At 40.1% G+C, this 21,102-nt stretch overlaps 1 protein-coding gene across 3 annotated transcripts in view; it reads right to left on the bottom strand.

Moving 5' to 3' along the window:
- Unc-13-4a (BAI1 associated protein 3) overlaps positions 1–19,531 on the bottom strand; it is a 173,134-nt gene extending 153,603 nt beyond the window's left edge. For all 3 annotated transcript variants that reach the window (XM_076313696.1, XM_076313697.1, XM_076313698.1), the window contains exon 1: positions 19,293–19,531. The gene's annotated coding sequence lies outside the window, so the exon portion shown is untranslated. The remainder of the gene's footprint in view (positions 1–19,292) is intronic.
- Positions 19,532–21,102: the final 1,571 nt, after the last annotated feature.

Here is a 21,102-nt window from a genome sequence, read left to right as displayed (position 1 = left end):
ATATTATTCCATTAAAATTCTATCTATACACGGCGAATTACAAACGTTGAATAAAATATTCACACCGTGACGGGAAACAACGACAATAACCAATTATATTTTATACAAACTGTACTGTAGGTGAAAATTTACAATCGACTAACAAAGAAACAAATACAAGCCATGGTGTAACATTCGAAGCATTATTTAAGCGATCGTTGAATACAAAAATATTGTTATTCCTCTTCATAATCTACTATTTGAAACAGATAATCTCCGTAGCGAACTACAACTATGCAAATACCGAATAAAATACTATATTTTATACAAACTGTACTGTGGATGAAAATTTACAGTCGACTAACAAAGAAACAAATACAAGCCATGGTGTAACATTCGAAGCATTATTTAAACGATCGTTGATTACAAAAATATTGTTATTCCTCTTCATAATCTACTACTCTGAAGAGATAATCTCCGTAGCGAGGTACAACTATGCAAATACCGAATAAAATATTCACACCGTTGACGGAAACAACGATAAACGCGAGTAACGAATTGTAGTTTATTCAAACAACAATGTGGAGAAAAAATAATTGCACAAAGCGTTCAGCTTAGACCGTCCATGAATATTTACTGTATCGTGCATCGTATTAAACGTTCGTTGTTGTTGCAGAACGCGGATATGCATAAATAAAACAAGTGTACCGCGTTTCCGTAGCGGTACAACGGGACGAGTACTGCGCAGACGCGTACGTTATCGCGAATAATCCGTCGCAAAGTGAATTTTGCCGCAATCGTTGTATATTTGAATGCACCGCGCTATTAGCGAGAAGGAAATTTCGTTGTGAAAAGCGAACGCGTGCTGGATAGCTTCCAGTGGCTCGGTTCTGATTATATTCGTACCGCCGCGCCGCCATCTTGGTATTTTTGCACGTTGCGGATGCCCCGCGATATTCCTTTTGTTCCCGTTTGCTCGTGGTTCAAAGCGACCTCTGCATAATAAACGCAACTAGAAGATGTAGCTTAATTAAACCCGACGTTTGACATTAACAATGCCGGGGTCGTAACGACGTGTCCAACGGGGAATAGAATGATCTCGTGTCGTCGAATTAATCATTGTTTTACCAACCGCGTTGCGTAGAAATTGCAAAACGTTTCTGGCCGACTAACGAGACTCGTTGAATTACTCGGATGAAAACCTAGCGACGAAACTTTCACTTGTATCGTGCGACCAATGTTGTGAAATTCGAACGATATAAATTTGTTACCTTGCTGCAACTGGCCGAATTCTTAAAGACTACTACAGGTCGTTGAAAATATTATTTAAGAATGGAAATACGAATTAGTGTATTCAATACATTTTGTAGTAAAATAAGTGCATTTATACCTTTGTTAAAGAAACTTTGATTTTATCTGGTTCTTTTTCCTGTCACGGTGTTCCTATCGCAAGTTATTGTCTTCTAATCGAAATTGTTTAAACCAACGATCAATTGTTCGATATTACGAAAACTGTATCAATATTATTAACAGCTGCAATTGTCTCGCGACTTAAAATTGAAATTTGTACAAGAAACGTGAGATAGATTGGCACTACATTCTTTGCTTTACTTCGCAATTTGCCATTTTTTATTAGAACAATCGACAATACAGCGTCGTGTTCGTATAACTTGAAGTTTGAAATTGTTGAACGATAAATATCATCTGGCAGCGCTTTTCAAGTATCGAATCGTTTGTTCGACTTTCGAAGTGGAATCGGTCGTTTCGTGTGCAATAATTTAATATTAATACTAGAACTACCAAAGCGACCGATCTGACCTGTTTCGGATTTCTGTATAAAATCGGTCAATTATTCACGATCCTTTCGCCGAAATATTCGGTGACATTTATTGAAACAGAGACCTAATTACATTCGTGAATCAATTTTGCCTTTTTCTTTTCTTAATTTCAAAGATACGTACGTGGTTTGGTACAAATAGAAATACGGTCATCGTCGGTAGTTCCAGTGTTGAAAATTGACAGGATAAATGATCACTTTGGTTCGGTGAAGCGGAACGATGATCACGACGCGAAAAAATTGAGGTATTTTGTTCGAAATTTGTCGGAAAAAAATGTCTCCGACGTTCCAAGCCTGGAGGGTCCTCTTAAGGATTCATGATTTTAACCGCAGTGGCTGCTGATGACTTTACACGAATCAACATTTTTTAATATTCAGTGAACTCGTAGTTTAATATGCACACGTACTTTCGAGCGACGGATAAATATTTGATAAAATTGCATAACCGACCTGGAAGCAAATTTTCAGAAGCCATCTTACTTTTCAGACCGTTACCCAGTCGTAACCCTTTGAGCGATTTGATGGAAATACGGGGGCAAGCGGAATACATTTTACGAATACGGAGTATCTTTCGAGGAGTCTCTACGAAAAATAAAAAAAAAACTATTGAAATAATATCGAAAATATTGAAATCCCGAACCGAGTGGATAGGTCAGTGACACCGCGTAATATTTCGAAAGAAACGGCGAGTATCGCGGGTAAAAGCGTTCGAAACCATAGTTCTTCCGGTTGCACGGGAGCGAAGTTTACGGGGTATCAGTTTTTCGGTCGTTCGTCTTAACTTCCACGAGTACCAGCTCACTCATTGATTTCTTACAGCACTAGTGCCGTAACAACTTCGCGAACTATGTTCAATGGGAGCTCAAGGAACTTGGCTTTTGTTTTTTTTCTTTTCCTCGAAGGGCTGCGCGTATCTCACCTCCCTCCCTCCGACACCTACATCTCCCTCACAAAAGAGAGGTCTGCTAATTGTCGATCGAATTTTCTTACTTTTATCCGGAGCCAGAAGGAGAGCATGTCTCCCATTATCTAACGCTTAATTACCGGTAAGAAGCCTTCTGTCGACCAACAGATTGTTACAAATTATCGGATTCTCAGCGTGCAAATTGAAATTAAACTCCAGTGGCAAATTCTTAAGCAGTCTCGTTTGACCTATATCGTATCGATGTGATTTTAGCCACGTCGGTGAAGTTAAAAGTAGATCGTTCGAAATACGAATACTTTGTATCTCAAATTTTTCAATTTCGCACGTGGTTATCAGTGCACGATCAGGTAATAACTATCGACGAATATTCGACTGTTTTCTCGTATAGAAAATATACGTAATCGAAAGATTCGAAGTAACTATGTTAACCTAGGTACATTTTTATTCGGATCTTATTTTTTGAAGAATTCTCTATATGAAAATTATTTTGTACCGAGCAAATTACACTTATCATGTTCATCATCCTTTGATATATCGGGTTGTTCGAAAAGTCATTTCGTTTTCCAAAATGGAGAGTGTAAAATTTAATAAAATGTTTATACACTCTAAAAACGTTGTGTTTCATTTTCACCAAAAAAAAAAAAAAAAAAAACGAAATGACTTTCCGAACAACTTAATAGTTTCATTAAAAGCTAAAAATCGTATTATTGTATAATATTAAAGTTCAACGTACATCAGTAATATTTCGATCATTATCGATAACTCGTTGATGATCGGTCTCGAATCGTAGAAACGAACAAATATAAACACAATATATAGGATTAAGCACGATAGATCGGTCACATCTATGACAAATCGATACTTGAATAACATCTTTACTGCACCCAATAAAATAGATACATAAAATACACCCACAGAGTGAAGTAAAAAGCAAGACTCGACCGCTTTGCTATCGAGCCTAACCCTCGTAACGTACATAAAGACACAAAATCGAAGAAAATGGAAACAATTACGACGCGGGTAGTCGAGAGGAGAAAAAATGCCAAGAAGTGAGAGAAAATGAAGCACCGTTCACGTAGGACGATCGTCCACGAAATTACCCTCGAGTGTAAATTGGTTTCGGGTTTTCGCGGGCTGCGTCCTTCGAATGCAAAAATGCTCGTCGTCGTTAAATAATTCACGGGAGGGTGAACGAATCGACTCGCAGACCACCCGAACTTTCCTCCGCCGCGTATTTCCTTAAAGTTCTCCACGAATGCAAGGAACGGGAATCAGATCGGGGCGAGCGTAGGAAAACGCAGCGGTCGGATATCCGTTTTAACATTCTGATCGCGCTGAGAAGGCGGATAAATCGGATTAAGGTTATGTTCCAAGGACCTTGTACGGGGCACACCCTTAAACCATCACCGGCTTCGAAACCCCGCGATCGATATACTACACGCGGCACACAACGGTTCACCTGGAGGATGCCTCGAACGTTCACCCTTAATGAACCGTCTCCGTTTGCGAAAGAAACGAGAATCTCGCGCGACGAAGACGCGAACGCAATTTACGAACGATCGGGCGAGACTCGGTCGTGTGGACGCAACGTCTACGATGTCCCCAACCGTTCGTTCGTACGTTCTTTCTTTCCTTTTTCTTAATTATTTTATTAAGGTCTCTTGAACCACTTCCATCGAGACACGCTGCAAATCAAAACTACGTTCAACCTTTTTACCGTCTTGCGTTCGCGGACAATTTCAACGACAACGTGCACCGATTTTATCCAAACATTCTTTTCCTCCTATCCATGGAACGTGTACCATCTCTGGATGTATTTACGAAACGCTCTTCGTCTCTTGATATTTTCACGGTAATGTTACATTCATCTTCGATTATTAAATCCTCGAAGCGGGAGATGTGTAACCAAGGTTCGAATGTATTTTATCCTTAAACGGAACGTATTTTACTTATTTTACACGTCGTAAGGTATGTTGAAAATTAAAGTGGAATTTTACATAACACGATAACATATAACACAGGTCACGACTTTTAAAGAAGAAAGATAAAGTGCGCTGCGTTGTTAATGCTTCGTAGATACCATCGGAACGTTATTACTCTTTCAGAGATGTTATTCCGGTGTGTAGGATTTATGCAAAGCTCGAGGAAATAAAGTACTTTACGGTTTGTACGATTATAACAATACAAGCGTGATGTATGCTACAAACGTGTAAGATTTAGCGATTTTAAAATTATTAGAAACGAAGTTTGTCAAATTTAAATCGGTGATATTCGACTCGGTCGTAACGAGCCGCTTATTACTTCGATTTATTTAAACGCATATTTTAATGTCCTGTGGTTCCTCGACGTGTAATTTTTATTTTTTAATTTTAATTATTTTATTCCGATAATTTTGAAAATTACCGTAAACGATCGGTTCAGAAGTAAACATTGAACAGAACTGCTACGCGAATAATTACAATTACGCTCAGTGTTGTCGATTTTAGTGATTTCCATTATTAACTGCGATTTTTCACGCAATTCTTAACGAATAATAATCGTTGTTTCCTTTTCTTCGAAAACAATTTAAACCACCGCGAGTTAAGACCACCAAAATACAGAAGGAATGATTAACGACTGTCCATTTTAAACAGTAAGACATACGAAAATCATTTATCATAATTTCAAACGCAATATTTTAGACAACCGTGATTTACTGCGACAATATCATGAAAAGTAAAGGTCTCCACAAAGCTGAAATACAACGAAAACTTTAATGAAACGAATGACTTTTATTAGAATATAAATCCCGAGACTTAAAGTAATCCCATAAAACGAGTCGTGTAAGTTATATTTAAGCACATATTTTGAAAACAATTATTAAAAACGAGGCATCGACGAACGAAACAACACTGTCGGAACGCTTCGATCGTAAATTAACAAATTTACGGACAATTGAAGGTTCGTTTCGAAACTATCCCGCGGGCAGCGGTGAAATTAAAACTCGATTAATAATAAGAATAATAATAATAATCGGGGAAAAATACACCGCGCCGTTAAGAGCTCGAGCTTTCCGTGCTAATATTATAGAATTTTACATCGCTGCAAGTCGCTTCCTAAAAGCGTCAAGTGCCACTTTAACGTCTCTCTAAATTTTACATCGGTCTGCATGCAAGCACTGTGTCATTTTAAGGACGCCTTTGAGGCAGGTTATTAAATAATTGTTCGTGCAGTTTAAAAGGGGGTTATCGCAGAGATTCACAACGCTACGACCTTAAGCTCTGAGCTAAGCTCTGCTGAAGTGTCGTCAAAGTGACGGCAGTCATCGCGTTTCTCGTTATAACTTGGCAAATTCAACATTTACCGGTTCGAAAGTTTTGATATCGCGAAACGACGCGACGCGGAGCGTCGCGATTGTCGGGTGCGAGGCGTGAACTTCGAGCGTTCGTAGCCATCGAGACGATACCAATATTTTTACCGAATAATTCGCGCACGATAAATACGACGAGTATTCGAAACCGGGTACGAAGGCGGTAAATCTTCGTTCAAGTTGCTCGATAAAGCTGATTCGATTTATTAGGTGTTTTTATGGCACAGCTTTCGTTTCTTCTCTCGACCGAATAACGTACTTAATTATTCGTGTGTATAGACACGTACACGAGCGCGTGCGAATAATTAAGCACGTTACTCGATCGAGAAAAGGAACCAAATCTGCCGCCATAAAAACACCTAATAAAATAGAGACAGCTTTATCGAGCTACTTCGAGACAAATTTACGACGTCGTTCCTGGCCTTCGGATACTCGTCGGAGATTCGAGTTTATCAATAGTGCGAAACTATGAAAACGAATTTACAATTATGCTACGTGTAATTCAAAGATCAAATTACAGTAAATCGGTGGGAATTACCAGGAATGAAACTTTGCGTGTACAGAGATACAAAGTCGCGACAATAGATCGGAGAAATCTATGGACCGTTTGAGGCCATTTTCTCTCGGATCAATTTGCTTTTAATCGTTTAGGATTAGAGAGATCTATGGCGATACTTCAGCTTAAAAGTCGTTAAGAGATTAGAGGGGAGGATGTCAATGTAAACGTAAAGTTCGAACGAAATATTCCATGGCTTGTGCATTTGGACTCGTTCGAATTAATATTAAATCGAGATTGTAAACGAAATTTCGAAACGGTACGAGAAAATGCAGTTTTATTCAATGCGCGTGTACGTGAATTTAATACCGCTTTTTAAACGATAATACGCAATTAAACGTTACATAGACTTGGAAAAATTGAATAGAAATAAAGTCTACTGGATATAGAGGAGTAATACCCGTGCGTTTTAAAATTAATATTTGCGCATTAATTTCGCGTTAACGGTGGAAAACCGTTCTAAATACCACCGTTTTCCGAAAATTCATTTCTACCTCTGCGTTTCGAGAAATTCTTCTCTGGTGAGATTAATGTTACTAAAACGTCGCTCGATTGAAACGTACGCGCGTTAAAAATGGTACTCTTTTCTTGCCCATAATTTCGTCCTCGAACCGTTTGTAAATACCGAGTTTCAACGAGGGTATTAAATTTGACGCTTGTTCACGGACAACGCTTTTGCAAATGTATCGATGAAATGCACGCTTCGACTGGGCACAAATATTAATATCAGATGGCAGTAAAATACTAAAGGTTAAAATCTAGCCATCGATCCAGTTGCGTTTTATATTTACAGCAAAATACATGTCTATGGTACTGATTCTTGTGAATAATTCCATATTGGGTTCATTGCAGAAAAAAGAAATTATAATTATCTATATGAAAAAACTGCAACCTCCGTACGAACTAAATTAGTTAAATGTTCGATTAGAAACGAATGTTATCTATAATACAATTTAATGGGTTTCGTTAGTTTGGACGAATACGTGAAAAGTGCTTCCAAACCAAATTGGATAAGTTACTTTTTACTCGGACCATCGGATGAAAACAAATTTTTTATCAATGTTCAAATTCAGCAGAGTTTCATAAAAATAATTACAAATTTATTTATCCGTAGAGCGAATAGAGAAATATTTGAAACTGCGTTAAAAACTTATTAAACCAAGAAAATCGATTATTACGTTTTCTCTCGAAAGAAATTAGAAAAGTTTAATTTAATTTGATCCCTTCGAAAAATCTAAACAAATTCCAGATTAATGATCAAAAGAAGATTTAACTGCAATAATATAAAAATAGTCACTTTGTAACTTCAACTGAAAATTATCATTGTACGACTGTTTGAATTCTTTGCAATTCTGTTGAACAGTTCTGTTGAAAAAATTTAAAAAATTCCTAGCAAATAACTCCACGACGTGTCTTTGATTCTTGTCATAATTCCCCAAGCGACAAAAGCGACGCGATCTAATTAAAATTGAAGATCGAATGTATATCTGTCGTTATCCCTACGGTAAAAGTAGGGGTTGAAACATAATAAAAATGACTTTTTCCGGAGAGGTAAAAATGAATTCGTGACAAGTCTAACACTGTTTCGAAGCCTCGTTGCTCGTTCATCCAGTACCCTTTACACGGAAAAACGTGATTGCACGTTGAAAATCGTTTGCGTTAAGCGATCCAGACTGTCTAGATCGTAGACTCGGAATAAATCCGTTCAATTAATTAATTTTCTCCGCTCGATGATAGAACGTGATGTGCGGCAGAGAATAATGAGCTCGAGAGCAATGTAATCTTTGCGTTTCGTGCCCGAGGGATGAATTAAAGATGAATAAATGGAGTTTCTTTCGCAGTCACGTTCAGCCGCAATTAGCCCGCGATTCCAACAACGAGAACCTCTATCGTTCGAACTGGAAAAATTGTCGCAATAGAGATTCTAATCGTGAAGGAGCCACGATAAGACGGGAGTGCTAATGGTTCACCATAAACGATACTTAACGATCGCCTCTCTCGCGACACTTTGACCTCGAGACTTTTATTGTTCGAAAAAAAAAAAAAAAACACACAAGAAGAGGAGATGTTATCGTGCACGTGAGCTAGTATCGGTTCGCGTCACGCGATATTAAAAAGTTAGAGAGCAACTTTCGTTGAACGTTCGAATTACCAGACTTAGTATCTTTTCTCCCCCACCTCGACTCCAGTTTCAATTTGGGTCATGTCGACGTCTTAGAATTGGACTTACGTAAGAAATTCTAGAGCTCTTCGGCTTCTACTCGAGTTTTATGTACATGTTTTAAAATATTTTTTCCGCCCGGGCGAATTTTGTTACAACGAAGAAGTTCTGATTGCGAATAGGTGGAGTGTCGTGGAACATCGCGTACACGAATTCTCGAACGGCACGGTTCGATGAAATGCAAAATTTACTTGAAAATTAAATAATTTATGCAGTGAGAAACTCGTCGTATGCACAGCACTGCGCATTCTATTATCGATTCACGAACTCTCGGTAATATCGTTTGAACTTTCAACTATTGAAACGTCTCGCGGATTTTTCTTATCGTTCCTCTATTTTATGAATTTTATTTCTCGAAATTTTTACGGAGAAATTACATCTTGAAACCGAATAAATTTAAAATTTACGGAGCTATCGTATGCCCCTGTTACATTACGCAATAGAAGGTTCAGTTCCTTGATATTTTCAGTGGTATTTCGTAGTTTATCGAATTTTAAAAATTACAAAGTCGTACAAACGAAATTAAACACAAGTATATATATTTTGTCGTTCGATGAAACTTATCGAGCAACCTGGTACTGTACCGTTCGATAAGTTTTATCGAACGATAAAATATATATACTTGTGTTTAATTTCGTTTTATCGAACCACAAAACTTATCGAACAACCTAGTATATATACGAACAAACGTATATAAGTAAAGTATCCTTCGACGCGTCGTAGGTAAGTGTCGACAAAGGAAAAGTCTATCCTGAAAGGAATTGCAAACCGTGTAGGGTCAGACATTTTAGTCATCCATTCTTCAACTACGCAAAAAGTTCTCACATACTGTTCATCTTCCTCTTATTTATGACACCATATTCTCCTCAGCGCGAGATTGATCTTTATTTTTCCCTATAATACACTTTCCTTCGACGAGTATTTAACATCGATGGTCACGCTAACAGTTCAGCCGAACCAATTATTAATGATAACTTACCTCGGTTTTATAAAAACTTGTTTAATAATTTAATCCTCTTAAAGAACTTAACTACTTTCTCATTGCTTTCCAATGTGGTTACTAATTTAACTTTGACCCATAGTCGACCTCTATCTTTCGTATTGCTTGCATTCGATCAATATTACGATACAATGTGAGAATACACCGAGAATATTTAGATTTAGTCTATCCAGGATCTGCGTTGATATTCCCATTGCAGGAACCGTGAACGAATATCTGCGTATTTTTGATTCGTAAATAACCGTGACGTTTCAAATTCCGACAACTTATCAATAGTTCTTTAGCTAAATCAATTATTAATGACTGGTCTCAGTTTTGTTAAAACTTGCTCAACGATTTAACATTATTAAGAAACTTAATAATTTACGAAATGTGAGAATACATCAACGAATATCTGCATATTTCTGATTCGTAAACAACCGTGATATTTCGGAGTCCGACAACTTACCAATAGTTCTTTAACCAAACCAACTATTAATGACTTGTCTCAGTTTTGATACACCAAGAATATTTAGATTTAGTCTATCCAGGATCTGCGTTGATATTCCCATTGCAGGAACCATGAACGAATATCTGCATATTTCTGATTTGTAAACAACCGTGATATTTCGGAGTCCGCCAACTTACCAATAGTTCTTTAGCTAAACGAACTATTAATGACTTGTCTCAGTTTTATTAAAACTTGCTCAACAATTTAACATTCTTTCGGAGTCCGACAACTTACCGATAGTTCTTTAACCAAACCAACTATTAATGACTAGTCTCAGTTTGAATACACCAAGAATATTTAGATTTAGTCTATCCAGGATCTGCGTTGATATTTCCATTGCAGGAACCATGAATGAATATCTGCATACTTCTGATTTGTAAACAACCGTGACATTTCGGAGTCCGACAACTTACCAATAGTTCTTTAACCAAACCAACTATTAATGACTTGTCTCAGTTTTGATACACCAAGAATATTTAGATTTAGTCTATCCAGGATCTGCGTTGATATTCCCATTGCAGGAACCGTGAACGAATATCTGCGTATTTTTGATTCGTAAATAACCGTGGCGTTTGAAAGTCACGATGGTCAACTTACCAATAGTGGCAACAATTTCGAGCAGCGGTCTGTGTACACTCTGCGAGAAAACAATCCCGCGCGTCGCATCGTGGCGGTCAAACAATTTTAGTTGGCGACTTTCTTCCGTGTTTGCACGAGACCCGTCCGATAAAGCGTCGACTTGTACCGCTACCGTTGGGGCTCGACTCCTCGGGCGCGTTCAACGCGATTTCCGGGCGTTTGCTTTCACCGCGACATGCCGTGACGCGTGCAAACGCGGAACACTGGGGTGGGATGGCTGGGGGGGAAAAAGGAATTTTCCGTCGTTGGTAAATGGAAAATGTTTATTCTCAGACCGCGGGGACGTCGACGGGCCGCGTGTATCGGACATCGGCATCCGCTACGTTAAAGTAATTTCCATGTCGTGGCATTGTGTGCCCGGTCGCGCGATAACAGAAAGCTCCATTACACGGGACCCGTATCAACAGAAGGTAAATCGCGGATAACCGAATCCGACCAACGCTGTAATAGCAACCCCCGCCTCTCGATGTCCTCCCGTGAGGACCGGCGGGGGAGTCGGAACGAGCAGGGTTTGCAATTACTATCGCTTTCGACTGTCTTCCAACGATGAAATTGCTGAGAGATCTTGGATGAGAAATATGGCGTACCACCTTTGTCTTTACCCTCTTCGGAAGATCTCGTTCCCCCGTCGCGCGCGAAAGAGGCTTTGGGAAATGTATTCTCTGTCGGATTTCGGTAGGAACGGTCTTTAGGGAAAATTGCACCGCGTTCGCGGCTCCGACTTCCGAATATTTAGACACCGCGACACGAATATAACGAACGAGGTGTGTGTTTCTTCTTTTTTTTTTTTTGTTTCAAAGCTAGGAGGGAATGTAAATTCTCGTCGGTACGAAGCGTTTAAAGGTTTGCATTCCCAGCGTGCGAATAATTTTCCAAGAACCGAATACAAAAGGTTTCCATCGACCGCGAATGGATCGACAATGTGTATTCACGATTCCGTTCAATGGACCTCCAGCGACTAATTTATAACGAACTGGCTGTAAATCGTTTTCAGCGACAAAATGGGACATTCTCCCGGTAAAAACGACCGGCTCGAACGACGTGAAATTAATAATCCATGGTAACTCGTTCGAGACTCTAAATGCAAAATTAGTTTCCCGGTCGATTTTTGGTGTTAACGATCGTAGTTTCTATATCTTCCGAAAATTCCCCAAGAAGATAGTAACCTGGAAAGATAGAATTGAATTTCTGGAATTTGCGATTTTTGAACGTACATGCTTCGGTGTAGCGTTCGATTTTCATGCTTTGTTTACACTCCCTTTCGTAATTTTGTAAATTTTCACCGATATTCAATCTCTTTGTAGAAAATCGTCGCGTATCGACGGAGAGGCAGAAATGCCTTCGACATTTTTAAAGCGCTTAGAATTTACGCGAGTGATGCGGAAGAACGTTCAAACGGTCTCGAAGATTAAGTAATAGCTTTCCTCCATTCTTCCCCGCGAGGTCAACAAGTGATTACAGGCAGCATCGGAATCAAAAGTCGAGCAACGCCGCGGAAGCGAAGCTCGATCGATATTCTAAAGCCACGTATCTTTCTTGCCACACTTTACGCGTTTCGAACGAGAGACGTTGTAAATTATTCGTTGTAATTGCTCCGTGGCGAGACTCGCTAATGGCGACTTTTACAACGATACCCTAAATCAGATATCGATGTTAACGCGTTATTACTCGCCGGATAGCGAACGCGGTGCATAATTTATCGGCATTGCTCGCAAACAAGTAAACATTCATTGTTTCGACGAACGATGTTTCATGTCGATGAACGTTTCGCATAAACACAGCTGTCCCGATAACTATGACGTTCGCGGGATGGTAATAATTACAGCTGATTATCGGTGAAATTTAATCGCCCATCGATATTATCGTCCCGCACAGTCTAGAGAATTTAACGATAAATGATCCGCTTTCTTCGCCATGCTGTGGGGAAAATATTACAAATTCTTACACAAAGAAAATATTAACGAAATCGCTGGTTTCTTCTCAATTGCAGAAACTGCTACCCAGGAGCCGAACGAAAGTAATTAACTGATCTGAAAATTTCCATCGAGCTATTTTTTGCATCAAATTCGAGAACGTTCCATAAACGAGTTCAATAGGTTGTCGCAAAGATTCGTGTTATCGAGTTTGATTTTGAGAGATATTTTTTACCAAATCGATACATACTTGATGTTATTTTAAAAGAAGTTAATCTAGGTACGGTTGCTACATCTAATTTATCCTTTACGTTTTGTATTTAATCTCGATATATTTAAAGAACTGCTCCGATTTCCGATTTTCTTTCCATTTGTACGTACTTCGGTGTATCGGTTTCTCCTCTGTACCGATATCAAGGTACATTAATAATAGTAATAAATGAATTTATCGTTTCTACAGAGTGAAGATAAAATATAGATAATTTGAAAAATTCTTCGAATCAAATAAAGAGCTATTGGTTTTTATAAATATTCCTCGTGACCTAAATCGAGATGAGTCGAGATTAAAAAATTCCGAAAGATTCTCTTCGATTGAGAAGAAAATTTCTGTCCCGAGAGACGAAAAATCGCGAACGCGAGTGGATAAATGTTACACGTTTCAAATATTTCTGACTTTAACTCGCGTGTAGCGAAATTTATCTCGCATTTTCCGCAATCCTTTGTATTTACTGCGAAATACCCCACGATTCGCAAGAATCGCCCGGCGAGACTGTAAACGAAAATGTCTCTCGCAATAATTTCTTTTTAGCCTGTTTCTTTTAAAGAAACAGAAAGGTCCGCGCGATGATTACATACTCCCACGTTCTCTGCGTGGCCCCCTATTGTTCCGTGCATTTTTCCCAATAAACGGTTCATTTGCATCGATCTCGATGGTTGTAAGACAGGTATTGGAAAGCGTACGGCGTCGTGGTTTCGATATTAGGCACTGGCCGTGCTTGTACGGAAAAATTGGGAGCAACCGGCCCATTCGTGGTGATTTTGATCGCAACGAAACCAGCCTGTTTTATTTTCCTTTTATCGCGCGCGGTTTCCTTTTTTCTTTTTTTTTTTCGTGAGTCCGCGTGCATCGCGGAACCCAAAAAATATCTTGCACTGACCGATCAATGCACCCCGAGTCCAACGACGGGACACAATGAAATATTCAAGCTACAGGCGGAGAATGTTTAAACGACTTCTCTTGCCCCGCGTTTCTCCGCGTGTAAATCGTAAATCGTTTCTCTGTTCGAAACTGAATTTTTCGATCGTTGCGCAACGTTGGGTTACGATCGTTACACGAGGTCGATCACGGTTGTTTTCATCGAGAAATTTTGTACACGGTGTCCGAAAAGGTTGGAAAAGTTTGATATAAACATACATCTGAAAATGCTTGATTAAAGAGCTGTAAATTTTTAGATATTTAAAATTTATCGCGGAAATTTCATGGTAAACAGAATATGTGGGCTAACTTACGAAGTTAAGGTGATATTTCAGTGTGGAAAATGAAATGTCACCCTGATTTATGGTAAATGGAATATATAATGCAACTTCGAAAGAATGCAATTTTACATTTTTCGTTATACGAGAAAAGAAATCTTATACTGCGCAATTTTGGTCTACCTTCGGCAGAAATTAAATTAAGTGCCATCTTATTCGTGACTCGCGAATAAGAATACCTTTTTCATTCTTATTTTATCTGTTATTATCGAAATTATTATCGTTATGTTTCCAATTTTACCAATACAGGTTATTAATATATTTTTGTCGTATGCGTCTTCGAACATTGTTGTATTCATTTAACTAGTCTTGGTAGTCACTTTCTTGCAAACAAATCGTATTTTATTTGAAAATCGATTAAAGTTAGCATCGTCGTTGAAAATCTACCGCAAAATTTGAAAGTTGACTTCAATTACTAATTCGAATATAAAAAGAAGGAAACTACTTCCTTTTCTACTGATACGCTTCTACAGAAACGTATCAATACTGCGAACACCGTGTACATTGACGTACTCGGATACCTACCTAAACTCGATTACTCCCTTGCATTTCTCACATCCCACAGATTTAAGGGTTGCTAATTAAGTCCTTGGCAACGGAGGACGCGCTGCTCGTTGCTCTGTCCACACAGAAATTCACGTAATCTGAGAAATTCGTTGCAGGGAACGCGCGATAAAAGATACGAGCTGTACAATGTGTATCTTAACAAGATTGTTCCGATTAGTGAAGCGCGGTTCGTAACAACAGTTATCCATACGTGAAATTTAGAATAACCGGAAACGACTTTGCATCGTGTATAAATATTGCGTGTGTAATTCAGGTTGAAATTTAAGACACCGTTGTCACATCGATTAAAAATTTGAAAGTCGAGTCGATCGTTCGGTTGATTATACACAAGTAAGTAAAATTCCACATGGAATCTCGTAATAGAAAGAGCAATCGCTATCATCGTTGAACATCGCTTCCATTCGAGCATTGGTGTAATCGCCAATTATTGTACAATTAAACCTCCTCGATCGGATATTCATTAATAATAATTAGTAGCGTATAACTTCGAATCGATTCTTTAATTAGATTAATTAATTACTATTATCGCGATCAACTTCGATAGGGAATTTAGAAAGAAACAGTATTACACTGCCCTGAAACGAATAAAACGGAAACTACTCGTGGAATTAAATACGATCGAAAATTAATACAATTGAACAGATCTGAGAAAAAACATTGTATCGCGAAACGAAACGCGAAACGATACAAATATTTACAATCTAAGCGTGACGATCGTGCACGAGTACCGGTCGCTATAATTTTAACGAACGTGTTAATTTTCGAATCGGCCCGTTTAATCGCTCTAACCATAATTTTACAGCAAAAATTACTATTTCTCGTGACTGTATTCTTCCAACTGACCCAGATACACTATTTTTTCATCGTTACGATCGGTTTTATCACGAAATCAACGTACGCGGTCGAAGAAACTTTTACGGTTAAAAGATCCCGTGCTCTATTTCTACGAGTACTACTTAATTACGGATAACGCTTTAATTGAAGCCTGGTAGTCAACGACGACAGAGAGGAAAAACAAACGAACGAATAAATGAAGTTAAATTATTATTGTTATCTCGTCGCGACTGTAGAGAAAATTACAAGCAGCTAGGATGGCTTAAACCTCGAAATGATTGCGAGATAACCAAAAAGCCCTCGATTAGCATTTTCGTTTACCCGGTGAACGCGGATGACAGAGTTTTGTACAAGCCCAAACACGTAATACAGTGGATGCCTGGTTATGCATTCATAATCTCGCACCACTCGCTAACTAAGTAAAACCAATTTCAATTCTCTCGGGAATTTTGACACGACAAATAAATGACGTTGAAATAATAATGTGACGTAGTATACGTGATAAATAATCGGCTCGTATTGTACAGGGTATTAGCCGTCCTAAACGTGTAATCGAAAGAGAATCATTTTTGCATTTCGATCCTTTCGTTGGGCCCTTGATGGAGTATTTACCAATACGATTCTAAAATTTTCTATATTCTTTCATAGTACTGGTTTTTTGGATCTAAGCTCGGTGTAGAAACCAAAGTATATATATATATCAGTTTTTAATTACATCGATAAAAATTTCGATACGAGAGGCCAGAATCACTGTCGAAAACTAAAATTAATTTCTTCCTATCGTTCTCTCGGATTGACTCTGCGCGACCATAACTTTCTACAGAAACCACACTCTGTTATTTGATACAAACACTTGTTCCACTTTTCTGTTTCATTTTCTTATATAACGAATCAAGCAGAAATTTTAAATTTTAAATACTTTTCAATCGTAACGATTCCAGTACGAAAACAGTGTTCGAGTCTACGCGCCAAATTTTACGTTCTCTTTCCGCGTAACTGCTCCTCGTTCCATGGTTCGTCAACCTGAAAGAATCCTCGCGAAAGAGAAGAAAGAAACGCGAAGATTTGCAGCAAATCGAGATTCGTCCGGAAGGAATTACATCGACAGGAAAGTCTCGAAGGAACTGTTTTCCTTGCGATGAATCGAACCCCCGATGTTAAATGTATTCACCTCGTCGAACAATAAGACATTGTCGATGATTTCTTTCCTCGTCGATCGGCATCTATTAATATCCATTTCTGTTTACGTTCGAAAGTTTGATAAATCGAGAGAGGGGACTTATTCCTTTCTCGTTAGGATACTCCCGTCTCGAGCGATCGTAGCTTCCCATTCGAAACTTCGATGCGAAGGTATGGCGAATCTCGAGACTTTTTTCTCGAGGCGACGATATCCATCTTCCTCCGAAAGATAACTCTTACCGCGAAGACGGGGACAGAATCGAAAGGAAACTTCGATCCAATATCGCACGAATTGTTTCCAATCGCGAAAAAACTGCATTTCGTAGAAAATATCGCGCGAATTACGGGAAAAATGGTTGAGAAATTCTTGCTCGTTTTTATTCGTGATACATCTCTGGCGATTATCTTTTCAAGCGTACGTGACACGGTGTGGAATTAAGACCATTGGAAAACAGAACTGTACGATTAATTTAAACGAGATCGATAATAATGGTGAATTTTTAACGGTCGAGAAACGAAATAAAACAATCCGGTGTACAATCGTCGTAGATAAAACGTCATACAGAAATGGATTGAATGTGTCGTTCGAGTTTGCAAGGTCTCGAATAAATGTAATCAAATTTCATATTTTGTTTCATCAAATTTACAACGATATCGGTTGTAATTCCTAATTCGTGCTGTAATAATTTCCATGTCGGTAGCAATATAGAAAAGAACAAATATTAAATGTAAACGAATCGCGAGACATAATATCAAAGTTGTGTTAGAATGTGAAACGCTTTAAGTTTCGCACGCTTCCAGCATTCCTGCCCCGGCAAAGTCGAATATAATTCTAATTCGTAATTATAAAACGCTCAGGCATTCCCTGTTCAGGGAGAGACCGTAGAATTTCGTACACGAACTCGAACAATATCCAATTACGGAACGGTGCCAACTTACGAATCGGATTAATAATTTCTATTTAATTCGAAGCTATTTTGACAAACGGGCCGAATCTGAAACGCAAAACGAATCAAATGAAATGCACACCATCCGAGCGTGTGCAATCTATTTAAAATCGAATAACCGGGTTCTAAAATTGCATCTATCCGACCTTCGAAATCGAGGTTCGTCGGTAAAAACTTTTTCATCGACCAGCAAGGAACAATTTCACGCACGCGATTACCTTCGATACCTTTTCGGTTGATTACGCCTTTTTTATTTCGAACAGCAGAGTCCCTCCGCGCTCCATAGATTCTCCTCGTTCCGTCGTCTCTTCGAATACAATATAAACAAAAAGCAGCCGGAGTGTAATAACGCGATGCAAAGTGAAAAAAGACCGCCAAAAATGACGCTATTCTGACACGACGGTGATACACAAGGTGACCCAGTAATCGTAAAACTGGATTTTCCTTGCAAACCAGATCGAAAATATATTATGGAATATAAACAGTTTACGTACGTTCTTTCGTCAACGTTGAAAAACAATTCTGAAGATCTCTCAGAACAGTATTTTCGAAACTGTTTCGAATTAAGTCGATCTTGGAAGATAATTGTAACATCCTCGTTCTCGAAACCGTTCTAATTCGATCCAATCGGTACCGAAATTAAATCGAGAGTTTCGATCGTGTACAGGCACGGTCGAGAAATTCTCGATCGAAAAAATCTCTTCTCCGCGTTTATATTTCGATACGAAGGATTAGCCACTTTTCGATCGCGCCGCGATTACAGGAGACACTCGGTGTAAAAAAAAAAAAATAGCGAAACGCCGGAAGAGGATTCCCTCGATCGACTTCCTTGTTACTCGGAACAACGCGTGGATACTAATCCTCGATCGAACGTTCGCGAAAATTGATCATCGCGGCGGGAGAAGCGACGTAGGCTCGAATCATCGATGCCCGCGACACATTTCATTCGGCGCGATATCGACCATCGGGAACACTCTCGTATTCGACGCGCCGGAAACTCGATTTTCATACGGGGATTCGAGACGCGAAACGTAACGAATCGTTCGGTATCTCCCAACGAATCAAAATTCGATACTCGCGAAGATGATTCCCCTTGAAGAAGAAAGAAATAAAAAAAGAAAACACCTCGACTTCTAATGAAGTTCATCTTTAAAGTTCATCCGTCGCTAGAAACGTTCTAGTGGTTCTCGATCGTCAAAATCTCGGTTTCGATCGTCGATGAAACGTTCGAAGCCGCGAGAGGCGCGAATTCGATCGCTAGAATCGTTGATATCCGGTCACGGTTGAACGTCGTTCAATGTACACCGAGTCACGGTTACTCACCGTTTTTCCCGATCGCTGTTCCTCGATACGTGTCCCGTCCGGCGATCCTCGAGTAGCTTCCGAACGCGCGGTTCGAAATCCGCTCGTTCCGGTGTTCGTCGGCCGGCACGATAAACGTCGCGATGATACGCGCCCGAATGAGAGGCAACGGTCGTTCCGTGTACGCGAGGGAACAGGAGCGCGCCTAGGAGTCGCAATGGAATACCCACTTGTAGAGCCGGCGGATGACCGGGCGCGTAAACTAGACTGGCGGGTTGGCAAACAGGTGAGATGCCGTCGCGTGCCCGTCTTTCTCCGTCTCCCTACCCCCGCTCTCCGTCTATCCCACCCCGTCACCCTACTCCAATAACCCGGCTGGTCCCTTTTCCGTCTCCGTCTAATGCACCGCGAACGACCTCGCGCCTTCTCGGTCCGTACGCTCCTCCCACTCCCGCGTTTCGGAACCACTCGTGTCCCCCCACTGACGCACGACAACCCCCAGATACTGGGCTAGTCCTTATGCGTCGTATTTACGTTGTACGATATTTTCCCTGGACAAGACCCCTTTACCGAGACCGTGATCCAGGAGTCGTTATCTCCGCGCGGGTAGATTCTCGTAAACTGGCGAGAGGATTTTCCGTTTATTATTCCCTTTGATTACTCGGCCTATTCGTCCGGTTCGTCACCGTTTCCGTTCTTCGTACGCGAGATCGTTGTCCTTCGTCTCTTTCCTACGTGGATGTACCTCCTCCCCTCTTTCGACGCCGCTTTTCGCTTTTCTCTCTTGACGGTCCCCCCACCTTTCTCTTTAGTCCCTGTCGTTTCGTCGCTTTCTCCGTCCCACTCCTCGGCCACCGCGTTCCCCTCGGTCTCCACGGACAGCCCTACCCAGGAGCACGGGGCTCTCCCTACCCCCTGCAGGGGTTACAACCGGAGGCACTTGCGTGCGCAGCACGTCCATCGATCTATTTCAGCTCACCTACGCTCTCCTGGCACGCCTGGCCTGTACCTGCCGCTACCCCTGCCTGCGCGTTTGCGGGTGCGTTCATACCGGGGCCAAGCAAGGTGTGGACGAAGGGCCGGGTGGATGTTTTATTGTGATCTGGAACGTGATCCCCCGCGGGGAACGACGTTAACCGCGTACGAGTGTCGTAATAAGGAAGGATTCCGTCGGATCCAGCGGGTGGAACGACATCGATCAAAGCCGCGTGAAATAGAATATCCTCCCCTACCACCCTTTTTTTTCCTTGCCCTCGCTCGCGAGTGCTCGCGGCGCGCTGATGTACGCGGATGCGCACGAGCTGACGAGCTACACGGGGCATTATGTTACTTTGTTTCGCTTATCTAGGAATCGTGATCGTAAGTAGGGGAGTTCCCCCAGCGTCGGAGGAACCTTAGAATTCGCTATAGAAAATTTAATATCCTCCTTCGAACTATGGGACGCGAACTCGCTCTGGGAACCACGTTGAACGACGAGAATTAACGACCAATCGTATATTTTACGGAAATTAACTCGGAACGATCGACAATTAGAATGTAATAATTATCACTGGCCGTGAGCGGGCAGCAACTTCCAAAATGAATATTCGTTAATTGACGACATTTGGAGATAATAAATGTAAATATATATATATATATATGTATAGACGTGCACGGTATCACTCCCACGAGTCTTTTCGGCGTGTTCTCGATAGTTTGTTAGATTTTTCAATTGGAATCTGTCTCGGATGTTCGAGCCTTTATTTCTCATTAGAGTAACGAAACACGTTTGAAATACTATTTAAACGTTTTCGACCGAGTCATCTTCAAAAGCCAAAAGGGCTATTAACTC

This window comes from Ptiloglossa arizonensis, chromosome 6, assembly GCF_051014685.1.
Source record: "Ptiloglossa arizonensis isolate GNS036 chromosome 6, iyPtiAriz1_principal, whole genome shotgun sequence".
NCBI lineage: Eukaryota > Metazoa > Arthropoda > Insecta > Hymenoptera > Colletidae > Ptiloglossa > Ptiloglossa arizonensis.
This window is presented reverse-complemented; position numbering and strand designations above follow the sequence as displayed.